The sequence below is a fragment of the Ambystoma mexicanum genome, chromosome 8 (genome assembly GCF_040938575.1).
Source record: "Ambystoma mexicanum isolate Mex_15411 chromosome 8, UKY_AmexF1_1, whole genome shotgun sequence".
In the NCBI taxonomy this organism is placed as follows: domain Eukaryota; kingdom Metazoa; phylum Chordata; class Amphibia; order Caudata; family Ambystomatidae; genus Ambystoma; species Ambystoma mexicanum.
The window spans coordinates 1,513,933,059-1,513,953,442 of NC_090929.1; positions in this window are offsets into that span (position 1 = coordinate 1,513,933,059).

A 20,384-nucleotide genomic window follows, 5' to 3' on the forward strand; every position below is an offset into this window, starting at 1 on the left:
GCATGGTCTGCATCAGGTAAGTTAACACTAAGCACCTTTAACACAAAGTCCCCTTTTATGAGCCTGGCGCCAGGACTGTGGCCCGATATGAGCCTGGCGCCAAAGGCGCCAGGACTGAGTCCAAAGAGCCCCTACTTGAGGCTGTTGTGACTTCCCTTGAAGACATGATGTCTGCCTCTGGGGTAGCTGGGTCTTGTCTGGCACCTTGGAGGTAGGAATCATGACAATCAGTAGTCCAGGTGCTGGTTTGTCTTGCAAGCACTGTTGTAAAAAGCAGTTAAACATGTATTATATGCAACTAGCAGTGCTCATTCACGAAGAACGGTATTTCTGCCTCAGAACTGTCTGACCCTTAGCTCATGAGCCGCGGCAAACAGATAACTTTGTATGGAATGTTTCTCTGCTAAGAACAAGTGTCTGCAGCCTTTGCTAGAATAACTAATGTTTAGGCTAAATGTAGATGTGTCATAAACTGTTAATTATCGAACCCTAGCCTGAATGACATGTATAAGGGCGGGACGTATCGCATTAACAAATGATGATGTACTATGTATATATATATGACTGCTTGAGCGCTGCCCGCTCTCTCTCGCATCTCACGGTGTCTGGGAACACACGTTGTGAGTCGCTGAGACCCAGTCAGCCAACTGAGATACATTGAATGAAACCAGACTTGTTTGGAAATCGAACTTCACGACTGACGTGTTATTGGGTATATGGTTATTGTGCCTTATTTCCATATATGGGCTAACAAAGATGGCGCCCGAATAGGGACCCTCTCTGTGATGCTCCTTCGCATACGTTGAAGGCAGTGACAAGGTCGAGGACAAAGCTGTCGGACCAGGATTGGAAGGTGTTTGGGGCGCCCTGCAGAAGTGATTAGAGACTCCTCCGCAGATCTGTACACAACTGATCCCTGATCGACGAGCGGCGGCCAGAGAGCATCGAGGCGAGGGTCCTGGAAGCGAGGCAAATTGAGCCAGACGCACAGTTGTGACGATTCTTGGTTGTGTCTGTATACGGCCGAATTGCGACCTCAGAGACGAATTTGTTGATCAGGTGAGTCGTGCCCTGATTTTTAAACATCCTGATATTGGTCTAGAGTTGCACTTGCAAGTACAAACGCCCAGGGTAAGAAAAGGGTAAACGTTAACCATGCCTGGGAAATTGTCTTCATGTTTAGTGAGATTTTTTCACTGCGGTAGACAATCTTTGGAAACTGGCCAGGTCGCGCCACCCGAGGGGTCGCTGGCACATGATATGTACATAAAATACAGAATAGGGGCAATAGTGTTAAATGCGGTTTGGCATATATCAGACCTTCAGTGGCCGAATAATGGGAGTTTTGAATTCGCGCGTATAGAACATTTAGAATCTGTTTTGCTACAGAAAAAGGCCAGACCTGCAGCATTCGACGTTGTAAGAGACTGGAGGAAGGAAGCAAATCTACGCTTGAAAAGAAGAGAAAAAATGCACGCAGACATAAATCAAATACAGAAAAAGCGCTAGAGCATGATCAGAAGAAGCATTTGTATACATCAGATGAACTGATAAATAAGATATTGAATGAGCGAAGGAATGAACATTTAAGCACTGCCCCAGTTGCACCGCCTCCTTATGTATCCCCTCCTGTTGCTATTCCCACAATTCCACAATCCCATCTGCACCTGCAGTAGCCATCCCATCTGCACCACTGACATCATTTCGTCCACCTCCTTCAGAGCATGAGTTATACGCTTTAGCTGGTAGTTCTGGTAGTTCTGCATGAATGGGGCCTGAAAAAGGAAGTTTTAGGCTGACTCGAAATACAATTAGCAAGGGACATAAAGACGAACTGAAATAACGTGCTGAGACCTATATTGATGATAGCCATGAAGTGGCGGTGCAAAGTTCCATATGTGATCATAGAGGCCTTGTCTAATAACAGGTATTGTTAGAATGTATGGGAGATTATCTTGTTAAAATATGGAGTGATTTGACTAATACAGTGGTACTGCAAGAGTTGCGTGGTTTGATTGTCCTTTCCAATATACCAGATAATGCAGCGAAAGTACGAGAACATGTAGGGTGAATATTTGTGTTCAAGCGAGAACTTGATCGATTGCATCAAGAGATAATGAGTAAAAGTGAACCGCATATATCATATGTTCAGCAACGGTTTTTCCCGCCGTTGAAACCCACCATTGAAGATATGCAATTTTGTACGCGAGGCACGTTTAGATGGATTACGGATGCCGCCATTTCCCCGATTGAAGTGCATGATACTTTTAGTCAGTATACACCAGAGATGCAGAGAAAGGTGTTACAAGTTATGGTGGCGTATTTGCAGGATGAATGTATGAAGAGAAAGGTATGTTGTCCTGCTGATTTTATGACGATTTATAAAAAAGGATTTTCACCTGACAACGGAACAACTGCTTTTTCTCTTGATTTGGCTTTGTTGCTTAATAGACGAACAGAGGTAGAATCCCCTACTCTGCAATTACCCATGAGGGAGGTGCCTCCCACGTTTGTCCCGAAAGTAGAGGTTGCCGCTGATGGAGCGATTCCAGCGCCAACGATAGAAGCCCATTATATTGCACAGTTTGTACATGTTCCCTTTTCTAGGCAAGAAGTGAATACGATAAAGCAGACCGTCCCTGACATTAGGAAAAATCCGGCGGGATTGAGAATCAGTTTTCATTTAGTCTGTTTATACGCTAAGTGACATTGATTTATTGTTCGCTGTGATTCTTCCTGCGGACATATGGAAACAGATTAGAAGTATAAATGATGCGCCGATGTTAGGCGATACATGGGAGAACCTGACTAGAATTGATAGTGAAAGAAAGGTCAAGAAATAAGTACTGAACCCGGGAAGAGATTGTTTGTTGATAAGTTTGTGCAAGGATTGTTACTGAAAATTCAAACATTAATAATGACTTCTGAAAGTGCATGGCAAGCAAAATCACAAAACAAAGTATTACATATGGCTCAATATTATGAGAATCGAGTAAATTCAAAGAAGCTTGAGGAAATAAGGGGAAAAGGAGATTTGAAAACCAGAGTGTTACTGCAACAGGTAGCAAACAATAATAGCGGAGGTGGGAACGCACCGTCTAGAGTTCAATTTGCCTTAACATCCAAATGCAAGGGGGTCCAATAGGTATAAATCAATGTGCCTATTGTAGACAAGAAGGCCATTGGCAAGCACAATGCCCGCACTTGCAGAATAGAAATGGGACTATTTCGAGAAGACCATTTAGAGGTCGGCGAGGAATAGCAGGTCCAAATAGAAATCAGTTGAAGCCACAATTTCAGGATAATGAGGTTAATCAAAACGGAACACCATGAATGGTGGAAATGTTTTTGATAATCCCTCCAATGCATATTACTCTGGAGAATTTACATCTGATGATGTACTGTTCCATTAGGACAGCCCGAAACAGGGGTTGGAACCAGTGCCAATTCCCGTTGACCAGAAAGAGCCCTACGTAGAAAAGAAGGTTGGGAATAGGGAGCACATTTTTCTGGTGGACACAGGTGCACAAAAATGTTCGATTGATCATCAGCGGGTTCCAAACATACCACTGTCAGGGCATAAGAATGTCTCAGTAGGGTTCCCAGGTACACCAGTTTCACAACCAGTGCCAATTACACTAGGTCCATTTCCTGAATCATGTCTGTTTCTTTTGACGACAAATTGCAGCGAAAATTTGTTGGGATTGAATCTATTGAAATTGTTGAATGCTGTAATTCATTGTTCTCCTGATGGAGTGTACTTGACGATTTCGCCACAAAAACTCCCGTATCACAATTTGTATCCATGCCATTGCCGACTGAATTATGTGAAGTACCAGCTTGTATATGGGCAGTGAACGATAATGATGTTGGATGTTTGAAAGTAGAACCAGTAAAAATTGTTTTGAAGGAAGGAATTACATTACTGCGTATTCCGCAATACAACATTTCGAGTGAAGGTGAAAAAGCTTTGAAGTATATTGTGTCAGACTTAATTGCTCGAAATGTAATTGAAGACATTTCTGGTAGTGTTTGTAATAGCCCGATTCCTCCAGTTTACAAGAAAGGAGGTAATGATATTCCATACCGTTTTATAATTGATTTATGCGCCGTTAACAAAATAGTTGATTCCCAATTCCCATTAGTCCCTGGTGTAACCACAATTTTGACTATGATTCCTGCTTCTGCATCGCACTTCAGTGTGACTGACTTGAAGAACGCGTTCTTCAGTATGCCTGTACATCCAAACAGTCGATAGTTGTTTGCTTTTACATTAGGAGGGCGCTCATTTACATTTACACGTATTCCACAAGGCTACACTGAAAGTCCAAGTATTTATAGTAGAGCATTAAAAGAACAACTGGACATGCTTGAATTACCATCAGGATGTATATTGTTACAATATATTAATGGCCTGCTTATAGCAGCAGACTCAGAGGACATTTGTAAAAAAGTAAAGCAGCATCAGTAAAACAAACCGAGGGAATAGTTTTAGGTCACGCTTTAACTGTGATGGTACCCCATTCAGTAGACGTTCTTTTAAATAGAACGCGAAACGCAACATCTCACAACTGCCCGACTAACGAGATATGAAATTGATCTATTTGCACCGCATATTCAAATTAAGAGATGTTGCGCTTTAAATCCGGCCAAGTTATTTCCCCCCTCCCAGTGAAAAAGGGGGTGAGAAACAAGTATCACATAATTGCTTAATCACTACTGAGCAAGAGACAAAAGGAAGAATTGATTTAACTGATACCCCCCCTGAAAGAGTCAGATGGAGAACTGTTTTGTGTCGGTTCTTGTTTTAAATTACCAAATGGCACATCAACTGCTGCTTATGCCATTACTACACTGAAAACTATTGTAGAGAACAAACAAATCCCATATAACTCAGCAGAAGCTGCGGAAAAAATAGCGTTAGTTAGAGCCTGTGAAATTTCTGCAAACCTTAGTCTAAACATTTATACTGACAGCCAATATGCTTTCGGGGTGGTCCACAATTTTGGCCGACTATGGTCTGAAAGGGGCTTCCTGAAATCACATGGAACTAAGATTCAACATGGCACTTTGATAGTGAGACTGTTGTCAGCACTTGCACTTCCTAAGCGGTTAGCAACAGTGAAATGTGATGCACATAAGAAAATAACGTGTAATGTAGGAAAGGGAAACACATTTGCTGACCGAATTGCGAAACAAATTGCCATTGATTTACACACAAAAATATATGTTGAAACGGCAGAGAAAGTGTCCTGCATTATAGAGGACAGAATTGAGACAGTGGGCCTCATTACGACCCAGGCGGTAAGTTACCGCCTGGGCCGTGACTTTACCACCATGGCGTAAACTACGTTTACGCCATGGTGGTTGGCGGACTTACCGCCCCATTCCGACCTAGGCGGGGCGGTAAGTCCCCAATCCCCATTTACCCTTCCCCATTCCCATTTTTGCCCCATAGGGCATAATGGGAGTGGGGAAGGCGTTAATTACGCCACCGTAAATTACGGTGGCGTAATTAACTCCATGGTCCCTTAGCGCCATGGATTTTAACACCTGCTAAAAGCAGGTGTTAAAAGCACCATGGCGCTAGGGGACCTCGTAATCAGGCGGTAAGGGTCGGCGCTGTTAACGCTGCCGTAAACCCCTTACCGCCTGAGTTGTAATGAGGCCCAGTCAGAGAGATACAAGCAGAAGCCACTTCAGAGGAAATAAAACAATGGTCTGAGGATCCAGCAGAATTAGATCTTGAGGGTTATTGGGTGGACAAAGAGAATAATAGATAGATGTTGCCAAATGCATATGTTATGGCAATGGTTACCATGGCCCACAGTCCAACACACATTATGCGAAAAAAATGTCAAAGCACCTCGATTCTGTATGGTGTAATGGAAACATAAAGAAAACTGCAGAGAGATTGGTTCAGAATTGCATGACTTGTTTACAGCATAACAGCGACACCAGTAGGAAGTTTTGGCCCCCCCTCTATGCCATTTGAAGTCATCCATTTTGACCTCATAGAAATGGAAAGATGCCAGAACTATAATTATGTCCTTGTAGTGGTGTGTGCGTTTAGCAAATGGGTGGAGGTCTATCCCCTGAAAGATTGATCAGCCATGTCAACAGCGAAATCCATGTTAAAAGAATATTTTCCTGATTCAGACTGCCCCGTGTTCTATGGTCCGAGAATGGCCCGCATTTTATAGCGGCCGTGATATTACAAATTTGTGCAGGCCTCCCAATCGATAAGCGATTCCATTCAGCCAGACATCCGATGAGTGCCGGTTTGGTAGAATGCTAAAACGGTATTTTGAAAAACAAATTAGCTAAGATTTGTGCCGAAAGCCATTTGAAATGGCCAGATGCATTGCCATTAGCTTTACTGTGTATGCGCACATCTGTGCAGGCAAGGACTGGCCTCTCCCCATATGAAATAATAATGGGGAGACCAGCAAATGGCTGGAATGTGCCACGTCCAAAAAGATTGAGTAATGTTGAATATCCATTGCTCATTGACTGTTGTAAACAGTTGGCTCAAAACTTGCGTTTGATTCATCAGCAGGTGCAGGAGGCTCTTCCTGTCAGATATACAGGTCCAGGACATTGTCTGCAACCGGGAGGCTGGACACTGGTTAAGAACTTTGAAAGAAAATCACCGGCACTATTTTTGCATCTGCTGCAAACAACGACAGTGCATTGTTCATTGATCATACCGTACCTGGAGCTGTAAGGTACAATCTGCGTTCACAAAATCGGAAGTAATCAGCAGCTTTTTTTTTGCCTTTGTTTCTAGCTTACGGATAGAGCTGGGATCGGAGGCCTAGTGGAAGGGAGCATATGAGCTGTATCGGATGATAGCTCTGACTCGCGGCTTCCCGGTGCTACCATTGAAAGTGAAGGCCTTTGCAAGCTAGCGTGAACAAGCAGCTGCAAAAGGTACCGACACTATAAAGTTAAGATTGATACTTGCTCCTGTCTTTTTGGAGCTGTCGAGGTAAACACCAGCTTGCTGCCATCATAAGCAGGCTGAACCGAACTCGTTTGAACTTTGCTGCCAACGTGTGTTGCTGTGGAGAACTTTTCCGACGGACACTGAGAAACTTTCCTCGATCATGTCTGTATTTGCTCCTGCTGCCACCTGCTGCCACCTGCACTGATCCTGCCATTGATAGTCATATAGACATTGACATTAAGCCTGCCTCAAGAAAGACTTGGGGGGTCATTACGAGGTAGGTGGTAAGGGATTACGGGCACCAGTAAGGACACCGTTGCTGGTAATCCCTTACCACCCTATTCCGAGGTCCCTTAGCAGGTCCCTCCGTTAACACCTGGTTTTACCAGGCGTTATGGAAGGGACCCGTTAAGGGACTTCAGAGCTAGTAACGGTACCGCAAATTGCGGTTCCGTTATTAACTCCATCCCCATTCGCATTGAGCCCTATGGGGGCTCGAATGGGAATGGGTGATGGTTCCCGGAATTGGGACTTACCGGGTCCTCCAAGGTTGGAATGACCTGGTAAGTCCCTATTTCGGGAACCCGGACCCGGAATGCGGTAAGGGGGTAGCCATGGTGCTAATAGCACCATGGCTACCTCCTACCTCGTAATGACCCCCTTGGTCTAGAAAGACTAACCTGCTCCTGATTACCATACCTGTTTGTATAGTAGTTACATTGACCCCAATGTTTTGGTACTTGGAAACTATGCATCCCTTGAACACTCTATTGCCAACTGTAAATGCTCCCACTACGTTTACCCCAGCTCATGTGCTTTCTTACCCTCTTCCATCACGAGATGTAAAACACCGAAAAGGTTATGACAATAACACTTTATTGCTGATTATGAATATGACCCATGCTATTTTAAATAGATCCAATTGCTGGGTTTGCTCTCATTTACCCCAGCACGGGGAAAGAGGAATTGGTTGGTATATACATCCTTTACGGCTTAATACTGCCTATTATGCCGTATTAAGAGCCTTATTTTTTGGAAAATGGAACGATAGTGTCACTGGAAATTTTGATGGAACAAACATAAATGAATTTGAAAGATTGGTATTAACCCCGCTAGGTTGTTCTGTGTTCACAAACCAAACAAAATGAACACTGCATCGACTAGTCGTATAGATAGACTGTCTAGGCCTTACCAGTCCCTGATTACTTTCAAAATGTCTCTGGTTGGAAACAAGGATGCCATGCCTCCCTCCTATACTATTAATCACAGTCCACATTCTGTTCCATTTTGCTTGCGTAAAAAAGGTTCCCACCCGGTGGGAACATTTACAAGGTGTACTTGAGCAAGAAGAGAAAGCGTTATATATAGGAGGTTCTGTCTATTTTGTGTGTGGAGACCAAGCTTATCCATGGTTACCTAGAAATTAGGAAGGTACTTGTTATTTAGGGATACTCTTACCTGGTGTGTTCTTTGCCAAAACTTCTGAAATGGCAAAAATATCTAGATCTCGGCCACAACAAGATGATACTGCTGGGCCAATCTTTGGGGTCATAGCAAAATCGTTTATACCTTTCTGGGGACAAGCAATAAACTCATGGAATATAAGAAAATTATCCACAGTATTAGAGAAAACAATAAATGGAACCACTGACATACTTTACAATATGACATTGGAACAAAAAGCAATCAGACTAATTGCCCTTCAGAATAGAATGGTTCTTGATATTATTTTGGCTGACCGTGGAGGTGTATGCAAATTAGTGGGGTCAGCGTGCTGTGATTTGTAAGTGACTCCTCCCCTACAATATTTGAAGCAATTAAGAAATTACATGTCCTAAGTTCTGAAATTCATGTTCCCGCAGGTGGCTGGAATCTAAACATAGGTTCATGGTTCTGGGAACTTTTACGATCCTGGGGATGGAAACTAATTGCAATTTTGGTTATGATATTCGGTATCCTCATATTTTGCTGTTGTTGCAGACAATGCTTACCAGCCATTTGTTCTATAATTTCGAATGAATGTGTACAAACAATACAACGATTGTGAAGCTGTGCAGAAGCCGCTCCTAATCAGTAGTCCAGGTGCCGGTTTGTCTTGCAAGCACTGTTGTAAAAGGCAGTTAAACATGAATTATATGCAACTAGCGGTGCTCCTTCACGAAGAATGGTATTTCTGCCTCAGAACTGTCTGACCCTTAGCTCATGAGCCGCGGCAAACAGATAACGTTGTATGGAATGTTTCTCTGCTAAGAACAAGAATCCTTCCTGTGCCAGCGCTCCATGTTCCTCATAACAGAAAAGTGTCTCTGCAGCCTTTGCTAGAATAACTAATGTTTAGACTAAATGTAGACGTGTCATAAACTGTCAATTACCGAACCCTAGCCTGAATGACATGTATAAGGGCGGGACGTACCGCATTAACAAATGATGATTTATTATGTATATATATGACTGCTTGAGCGCTGCCTGCTCTCTCTCGCATCTCACGGTGTCTGGGAAAACACGTTGTGAGACGTTGAGACCCAGTCGTCCGACTGAGATACTTTGAATAAAACCAGACTTGCTTGGAAATCGAACTTCACAACTGACTTGTCATTGTGTATTTGGTTATTGTGCCTTATTTCCATATATGGGCTAACATTACCACCACTTCCTCCGGTGGTATTACCACCATTAGTAATAATACTGATTTGGCTGTTTTTGGGTGGTAAGGTGGAGGAATTACCGCCAGCATTCTGCTGGAGGTGTTTCCTCTTCCTTACCTCCAAACCTGTAATTCGGCAGTGTGGTATTGCGAAGGGAACTCTGTTCCCACTGCATTACCACAGTTTTTACCACACTGGCGAACCCGTAATGAGGCCCTCCGAGTCTCCATGTATGATCCACATTTATCTCAACTAAACATGTTTTTATAATTGTAAAATAAACTTCATTGAATGGACCTCATTACGAGGTTGCCGGTAACCTCGTATTGGTGTTACCGCCGCCTGACATCCTGATGCTAGCAGGATATCACAGGCGACAGTACAGTAAGTTCCCATTCCCGTGGGGATGGGAACTCTGAAGCACCGGCACTGTTAGTAACAGTGCCGGTGCTTCAGTGAAAAACCTGCCCGTTGTTCAGTGCCCCTACCGGCTGACTCGAAGTGAGTCGTTCCCGAAAAGGAGTTGGTAACTTGTTGCCAGCACCTTTATTTCCGTACTGGCTCACTTGTAATGAAGCCCGATAACACTTTCTGTTGTGGAAACTTTAAGTTATTTCCTTTAAAACTGATTGTGCCAATGGGCTGTAATGGGTTTTGACATGTACCAATCAATATGTTACCGGGAAACGAGGACATTGCCTATAACATACATGCTATCACGTATATGTACATTTGTCATTAACTGTTACAGGTAACTAGGGCTGTCCACCAAATAAATCAGCCGTCATAGTTTGTATTTCGCACCATATTGTACACCATTAAGTTATTATTTACTGTGCTACATAATGGCAAAATTAGCTTTAGAAGTGCAATACTGAAAACATGTCACCATTATTATTCTGCCACCTGCTAATAATACACCACAAACATTAAAAATAATAGCCATGTGCTGTATGCAGATTTCATTGTAGCTCAATACAATTTCAATATTACTTCAAGGACGCCATCTGTTTTGCAACTTATAGAACCCTCTGAAAACACTGCATTTAAGTAGTTTAAACATGAGAGTTTTTGGAAAGTCACACTTTTGCAGTGGTTCGTCAGACAGCTAGATAGCTCTCAGTTCAGTACTGGCACTCAATATTTTTACAAATAATACACTAGGAGATGTTGGGCATACACCAATCCACAAATGCACTGTTTTGCAAGGCGCTAATTATGAGGTTTGTGGTATGCTGTGCAAAATGGCATAATTGTTACTGCATGCCCTTATTGAGAGATAAGTGATAACATTTAGAAAAGATTATGGTCATTCAATTACTGTGTGTTTTTGCTGATGTGATGGTGTGGGTGTGTGTTGTAAAGAGCCAAGCGCTGATGTGAGCAAGAGTAGCAGACACACAAATGGAAAGACCAGTGACAAATACAAAAAAAACTCTCTACACGGACTGGAAACTGCACATGACTTTGAGACCCAAGGAATTTGCTATCAAGAAACTACTGTGGCTTGGACAACTCATCTGATCTTTTGAAAATATGTTGATATTGACTTTTATGTATCTGCTAGATGTTCACAAATGCACTTTAAGTAGCTGTCGAGTACACAAAAACGTCTATACCAAAAGATATATACGAACTCTCTTAACATTTACTGGATACTCTAATATAGCAATCTCTTTACACCAGAACAAACCATCAATTGTTATCTCAACATTCTTTATTGTATTTGTACATGGAAAAAACCACAATGAATCAAAAATCATTCATTTAAAATACATTGCTAAATCCGTAGTCCTATATTGACAATAAATGCACCGTAGTGATCAAATACTGGCATGTATCAAATGTCGATTCTGATATTATAAATCGCCACGAAATTCATATGAGGCTGTCCAGCTTTTGTTGTCCAATGAAGCTTGTGAAAAAGGTGTCTACTTGAGTTTCGGCTTGGTAATCTAGCTGCATCTCATACCCCAGCCATCTCCAGGACACAATAAATAATTCCTGATCACAATGGTGTGTGTTACCAACTGGTAACTTGTATTGTGCCAGTGTGGACGAAAATTCATCCAACCGGGGTATTTCTAAAAACAAGGCCTAGGGAGGCCGGATCATTCGACTCCCCAAGGAACGTGCTGGCGTCTGAATCTCAAGGCCAGGAAGGTCAAATCGGAACTTTCGTCAACGCGTCATGGAGTGCAATTGCATCTACCAGGACCCTTTTTTGGGTGCTGACTAGCCGCGAATGTATTACACTTGATCTCTGTTCCTTGTTAAGTAGCTGTCAGCATCACAAAAGCGAGGTTGGATCTGAAAAGTTATATATGAGTTCCATTTAAATATATGTTTTGGCCATGTGTCAACTGCACTTGGGGGGTGGCTGAGACTCTTCAATTTACTACCCCACCATATTATTTATAAGCCAGGAGTTAAAACAAGACCATTTTGATGGTGCTTATGTGCATCCTAAGGGCATTGAATGACATTGCTCTGACCTGTCCCCTTTGCTCTGTGGGTGCATTTCTGACTAGGAATGCTTGGCTTATTAGGCCATCAGGGAGTGCACAACAGTGACCTTGAATGAGTCTGCTGCTGACCACAGTACATGGTTCATGTCCGGCTTACTTCTGACAAAAGGATTACAAGCCGTGTACTAGCCCAACACTTTGAAGTGTTGACTGTGGTTGTATTAATGCTGAAATCAAACCACACATTGTTTAAAACGCCTTAACTTACAATCAAATTGCTTTTTAATGTCTGATTTATGCCATCCTTTCTCCATTTCAAGCCCTGTAAGCAACGAATTCAAAAAGTGACAATCATGTGAAACATGTAATTGTATAAATGAAGTCTGGGAGCAGCAAGCAATACAAAAATGTCTGTTTTAAAGAAATGCATGATGCATGCGTTATTTTCAGTAGACTTAGTAATTGTCTATTGCTATTTGGTTTCAAATTAGCAGCAGATATCAAAGATCCACCACATGCTTAAGAGGGCACTATGGCTAAAAGAGGGCAAATTGCCTCTGCCCTACCAGCACTGACAGGGAGAGCCGCCGTATAGGCCACAATGCTCATTGGTACCCATTTAATAACTGCTTGTTTCATTGGATGATCACCTGCAACAGTCAAGTGATCAGAAACCAGGGAGTCTCCCACACTAGTCGACATGGTCATGAAGACATAACCAGGAATATTTGTATCCATCACAGCAAGCTTGCACTGTTAATTGTAGTGGTGGCATCAGGAATAAACTACTGTTATGGCATGAATCTGGACCCACTGATTGCTTACACCAATAAACTTTTCATCTCGCCATGAAGTATGAAGCTGAACTTGTTCTGGGAATGAGTGGAAAAAAATGTATTTGCTTCATGCATCCATCTTAGATGCAAATTCCTCTAACCACTATTTACCAGCCTGAACATGAACCGCTCTGAGGTTGGCTTTGAAAAACAGACACATCAATTTTTCAAAGAAGGCTGATTGGTGAGTGATGTGAAACTCAGGAAAAAAGTCCACCAACATTATGCCACCAACATTATACCAGGAAAGAGAGTGTGTCATGTGTCTTAGAGCTCTGTAACGTCTGCTATTTTTAGCAAACCTTTCAACAGTTGGTACCACTTGACCACACTATTAGAATCCTTCATAGCTACAGTTATAGGAAGCCTTACCCCTCTGGTGTGGCTTACTGGTGACCTGGAGCCCTTTAATACCCAACCCACGAATATTCCATTTGAGAGTGCATTTTATTTGTCCTCCCGCTGTATACCTACTGTATAGGCAATGTGCAGCCTCAGAATCCCTGTGAAAGAATGAGCTGAGTAGAATAAGACACTAGTACAGGAACAGTAAGTCCTATTCTAAGAACGTTCGATTCGATTCATAACAGGTACTGTAACTTTTTCAACAATTGATTGACATTTCTCTGGTCCAGTTTTCAATGCTGCTGTACTATAGCCATACAATGGGTGCCAGGAGCTAGTAAATCCGACAACATTCCTGCAGAAATGTTGAGTGAACACGCACAGGACACAAACAATGACCAAAAATTGGCCAACTAGACCTCTTTGACCTCAGAGGTACAGTGAGCGTTGGATGGGCATGAAAACTGCAAATAACCTTTGGCCCGTACGTTTTTTTGTTTTAATTTAAATTGAAAAATCACTGTTCAGGTTGTTTATTTCACTTAGTATTAATGCACTGCTAACCTAATTAACACACCCAGAGGTTTCTGGTGCTGCCCTAATCAGCTTGTATGTCTATGCCTTAATGTTCAAAGTTTACCGTGGTGACTCGTTGCTATGGGTGGGAGGTGCCTCCTGCTTGCAGGAGTGGCAGGGAGGAAAGAGTCTCCTGTGTGCTTTATTTGCACAGTGTGCTTTGTGCTGCCTGCCTCTGAGCAAGGATTTGCCCTATCACCCCCTTGCGACGCATATTTTTTATGTTTGTTTGTTCGAAGCGCGCTTTGGGCTCTGCAACAAATATAGCACACAATAATTGGAGGCAGCCGGGTGGCAGAGGTTTGGCCCTGCCGCCACTCCTTATTGCACTAACATCGTACACACGATGACTGACAGGGGAGGAGTCCTGACCTCTGGTTGTGTTCATTAGGGTAGTCCTCTTCTGTCAGTCAATACAGTCAGTTAATATTTAGGTCATCTAAATTCAGTCTGTGAACATTAACAAGAACAACCTCTGTCATGGCAATAGAGCCCATCGTCGAGAGGTATCTCAGGTAACTCAAATCCCAAGGACCGATGAATCAGAGTCGCAACTCCGCAAGAAACATATGAAATAGAAGAGAAATAATGAGAGCCACCCCAGGAGTGTGCTATGGGTTCCTGAATCCAGAGTATCTGACTTTGAAGCCAAGTTACCCTCTTTGCGTTGGATGATACCATAATGCCAAATTAGCCTCAAAGTAAGGATGATGATTTTGGGGGCTGCTCAAGGCAACCTAACTCAGCATAATTGAGGTTACAGAGTGATTGGGTGTCCCTGATACTGCTGCCTTTGTTGAATCGATGATATGGGAATTGCTTGGCAAGCTGCACATTTCACAATTCATGGATTCAGATTCCATTAAGTGTGAATCTTCTTTGTCCAGACAGGGCTGCTGCATATCAGCCTTGAATGTATTGGAGTCTATCTTGGTGCCCAATCCCTCAATACCCATTTTAAGTTCAGTAAACATCTACTTTGTCTCAGATGGTATTATTAGCTTAGTTGGCATGCCAATAGGATGGTTCTGTGACGAGCGAAGAGTGTCATCTGCCACCTGTGGTCTCGAAAGGCCTGCAACATTAAGGTGAGATTGTGTTTTGTTGTGTCTACATATAATAAAGATTCCAACTCACAGTAAGTGCTCAATCACAGAACAGCAAAAGCCACAGTGCATTATTCTCTTTGACTCTGAATGCCCGATGACGCATTTGTCATCCACCCGCATGAAAACCTGTTACCCAATAAAGTGAAGGATATAATATGGGTGGTTATATGTAATCCGCTGAACGACCTCCTTCATCCACCAAAAGCTTTGGTGGTAAGTGTGACTGACCCTGCTGTCATAGTCATAGATTGCCAACAACCCCAGCGCAGGCTAACCACCGGACCTCATCAGGCTTCCGCACTGCGGACGATGCAAGCATGGAATGGTTCTCTCAGGCAGCAGGTAAGTGTCAGAATGCAGTGTATAAGGATTACAGCAATTGTGCCCTTTACGCAAGTCACAGTTGCCAACAGATCTTAACAGGATTCACAAGCCGAGCTCTGTGCAACTTCACAAAGACACGGCCATTTTCCAACGGGTTCATCAGCGCCCCCACCACTCTATGGGCCTCATTACACGGAAGGCGGTGATCCAGGGTGCTATTAGCACCCTGGACCATGCCGGTAAATTACCGGCACCGCCTTGGCGGAAAGGGGATTTACCGCCCCATTCCAAGGTTGGTGGGGCGGTAAATCCCCCTTCCGCCATTGCCCTTCCCCATTCCCATTTCTGCCCCATAGGGCTCTATGGGAATGGGGAAGGCGCTAATTACGGCACTGCAATTTTGCGGTGCCGTAATTAGCTCCGAGGTCCCTTAGCGGGTTGGTTTTTAACGCCTTCAAAAACCAGGCGTTAAAGCACCAACCCGCTAAGGGACCTCGTAGTAAGGCGGTAATGGTTAACGGTCACTGTTACCATTAACGGTGGCCGTTAACCATTACCGCCTTCCGTATAATGAGGCCCTATGTCTTGATAGTAGCCAGTGTCTGAAATTGCAATGGGAAATGTTTGCTGCAAAGGCGTTGTTAGTCACTTCTTAACGGATTAATTTCCTGAATACAGACTCACCTCAGCTTTGGTTTCACCCAACAACTGCGAAATGCATGCTTGCTCTTCTAGGGAGTTAAGACTTCACAAATCCACTTAAGCAATCTAGCCATTGCCTATGTGGAACGGTGCATGAGAAGAGAACCTGAACTGTAGCATCCCAGAATTTCCCCTGTCGGGATCCCTGAACCGCGAGACCAGAATTCATAAGACTCCCTTCAAGCTATCTCCTTCCTGAAGCTATCTCCTTCTCGAAGGATGGTTACTGCGGTGTTTACATGAGTGCTTCTTATCAAAGAAATCTAAAGAGCATGGCCCTAAGGCACCCTTTCAATGTGTATGAATGTTTGTCTGTCGAGTGACAAGAAAACAAACTATGCAAAGTTGGACCACATACCCATTTCTTCCAACTGAAAAGCAATACAAACACACAACATTCCCGCATATCCCACAAGCGTGCACACATTACAATTAAATACACGAAAAAAGCCTAGTTACTTAAAAAAGAAAGCATGATTGGTGTTGGCCTGTTTGAAAAGTTTTTTGCCCACCATAAAAATAGGGGAAGAGTTAAAGGGGTCTAGGTGGTGGTCTGGGATTGTCTCGATTCAGTGATAGGTATGGGGAGTTTTAGCAAGTTTGCTGGACACAGAAAATCTGGTTGTATTTAGCAAGTACTGCTGGAAATACTGTTAGCATAATTCAGCATTGGAGGTGGGGCAATACATGTAAAATGCTGTACGTTTGACATCATATTGATGCAAAGCGCAGGTGCTTCTCTGCAATACAGAGATATATTTATCACATGGGGTCCATAATCTATCCAAGAGGGATTGACAAAGAGTCCAAACAAGAATCGTAGGTAGAACAGGTTCTATTTTACTGAAAAGAAAGACAAACTCCTTTCCAGGAAGAGAAACGCTTAAAGGCAACTCAAAGGTAAAGTATGGGGACAGTTTTTGGACAACGGTTCCAAATGTTCGTGTCTCCCTGTCAAGTTCACAAAATCTCAGTATGCCTAGCTATCACTCCTGGGTGTTCTCCCTGACAGTGCTCTGGTTAGTCTCCTGGTGTTGGTCTGATACGAGCACCTCCTCTCCTCCATGTACGCCCTGTTGATATTGCTGTGTCTCTGTCATGAGCTGCAGATATAGCTGCAGTTTGTCTTCACTTTGAAGCAGCTGGACTGTCCGGCCCCACTTTCCACAAATGATTTCGAGGGGGCTTCAACTGGGGTCCTAAATTCTTCCCTCTTACCACAGCTCTACTCCTTGTCTGGGCATGCTATTCCTCAGTGGTGTGGTATATGTTTGTGCCTCACCCCACCATGAGCTTAACCCCTTCTAATCGGTTCCTCACCCCTGCCTTGGGCTAAGCATACCTTCATGTTCCTTCCTACTCCAGATAATTGCCACCTTACCAACTTCCACCTGAGGTCCTGTTCGTTCCACCTCTGGATATCTTCCTCGACCGCCTCCTAATGTCGCCCTCCTTCTGCTCCCTGATTTTGCCCTCCTGCCACCTACTGATGTTTATGAATTGGCATTTTGCAGACTGCCCACATGAAAAACAAGTCCATTCACGGTGCTAGAGGGAAGGAAAGCAAGTGGCATGCAGGCAGAAGCAAACATTGCTCCAGGGTTTGAAGGGGTACAAAGGAGTGTGGTTGACCAATGGTTGTTGACTGAAAAGCCACTACTTCTTGGTAAACAAATCAGCATTACATCGCATGGTAAGGTGGGATGAAAATCAGTGTAAGCTGTCAAAACCACAGTAGTGATGTTGTAACTTCACAGGACCTTAAAGCAACCCAAGAGAGGTCATGTGAAAAGTGCTAAATTCAGTACGAGGGAAAAGGTCCCAGTATGTTTGGGAACCCCCTCCCCCCTTAAGTACAGAAAACAAGCACCAACTGTAGTTTATGGCATAGGAAGAGAGTCGGGAGACTAGAAGGGTGGAGACTGAGGCCAGTTGCAAGAGAGGTGTGAGATGGGCTGAAGGGGAAGAGCGGCAGTGTGGGTGTCTGAGTAGTCAGAAGGAGCATGTGTGCTAGAGGCTATCTGGGAAGGCTTTCATGAGCACGTAGGTCTTCACCGCTTGAATGAATCTGAATAAATTGGCATCTAGTCTTAGGAATTTTTGGATTGGCATTGCCGTTTTGGGCTGCATGCTACCCAAATCATTTACCACCATGTTGTTTCCTTTGTTCCGGTCAGGGTCGGACTGGGACAAGAAATAGGCCTGGTCACCCAAAAAAAAGTGGCCCACGCCTCGCCTTACGACCCTTGACCTCTGATGACATCACCAGAAGTGATTAAATATGACCCCACCCCAAAGTGACATCCCGGGAAGCATGAAACACGATCTTTCACCCCTTGACAAAACAGGAAGCGTCATCAAATAGCATTGGTCCTAAGTACACTAAATAACTGTGAATCCAGGCAGACGTTCAAGGCCAAATGATAATATGTTATTGTATAGCACTTACGCTTAAGCTCTTTTTTCATAGAACAAATATGCATTCATTATCACCCAACCTGTTCTGGTACTCATTTATCGACCTAAAAAGACTTTTTGAAACCGGCCCAGGCATGGCCAGAAACCGGCTCCCACATTGCAGGGAAGATTTCGGCCTGGCCATGGGCTGAAAGGCTGAGGGGCCAATCCGACCCTGGTTCCGGTAGCACAAGGCGTTTCATTTTCATGGAACTTAGCGAGCTGCTGCATCTATATTTAGCCAATAGGTTAGAAATGTATTGAAGCCATCACAGGGACTGCAGTGGGTAAAGCACTGCGCTTTGAGTGTAACACGATGTTCCAAAGGTAGCTAGTGTAAGGCTTAGATGCCTGGTGCAATGCCACGCATCTTAAGGACTACTATCAGTCTAGCATCTGATTGAGTTATTAAATTTGTATAATGTCAATGACTAGATAGGCTCTGTTGCAATACTGCAATTTAAATGGTATCCGAGATCTACCTAGTTCTGCTTTTTGTGGAATTTCCTGGCAAGGGCAAATTTTACTCAGCAACTATATTTGGAACTGGGACTTTCTAACTACATCCTCAACCTCTTGTGAACAGGAAAGGCTTAATTGTATAGGATTACTAAGTTCCTAACTGTGCTAGAGACCAGAGGGCATGGATCTTGAATCTTGGGGCAAATACAAAGGGCAAAACCTGGTGTTTGAGTGTTAAAGTACAAACGTTTAGTCTAATCCATCTTAAAGCGAAGATTGATTTTGTTAGTGCCCTCCCTGTCTAACACGTGTAAAGTAAATAAGACAGACACTCCCTGGACAGGGAATAAGGCACAAAAGCGCAGGTTGCGAGAGTTCTAAGGAAAGTTTATGTAGATCTCTGAGCGTGCTCTGACCACATAAAAGTTACAATACACTTATATAGTATATCTATATATATATATGATGCTACGTTGGACCAGGATTGGTCAGCCGTGGTGGTGACATAGGTGTGGGCATCATCTCTTCCTCCGGGTTGGTTGCTACGTTGTTGGGAGGATTGAAGTCAGACATTGTGCTCCGGATGGGTGAAGGTCAGGTCGCTGTGAAACACAGTGGTCACTATCTAAGCTAAGAAAATACATTTTGACTAATGCATGCACTAAATAACAGTTGATCAAAAGACTCTTAGGGGCCGATTCATGGAACAAACATGCGCCGAAAATCTACGCGCAAGCAGGCGCAAGCGGAAAAAAAGAGGCGCATGGAAGTCCCTGCGCGTGTCTTCCTCGGGATGTGCGCCAAACCCGTGCATGGCGCACACGTCACTGCAACATCCCGAAAGACGTGCGCGACGCGCACAGTGAAAGCGCACAACCTCTGCGCATACACTAGAAAGTGGGCGGAACACGGGGCGTAACGCGCGGAATGGGGAACAACTTGCGAAAACAAGGGCGTAACTGGGGATGTACTGCAGGGAAGCAGAGGGAACGCCCACACGCACCCGAACCACACGTATTCATGGAACCGAATAGGGCAAAGCCACGCACAGCGAAAGACACGCACAAGCCGATACACGTCCGCCACACGAAGGCAGGCGGTAGCGTCCCTGCGCATTACAAAAGTGGCAACATACAGCAATTGTGCAAGCGGGGCACGTGTATTTCGGGGGTTCACGTGAACTTTCTCACAATCGGGCCTGGGGGAGCGGGCTACGTGTATTTCAGGGGTTCGTGTGAACTTTTTCACGCGATCGGGCCTGGGGGAGCGGGCTACGTGTATTTCAGGGGTCCGCGTGAACTTCCTCACGCGACCGGGCCTGGGGGAGCGGGCTACGTGTATTACAGGGGTTCACGTGAACTTTTTCACGCGATCGGGCCTGGGGGAGCGGGCTACGTGTATTACAGGGGTCCGCGTGAACTTTCTCACGCGATCGGGCCTGGGGGAGCGGGCTATGTGTATTTCAGGGGTTCGCGTGAACTTTCTCACGCGATCGGGCCTGGGGGAGCGTG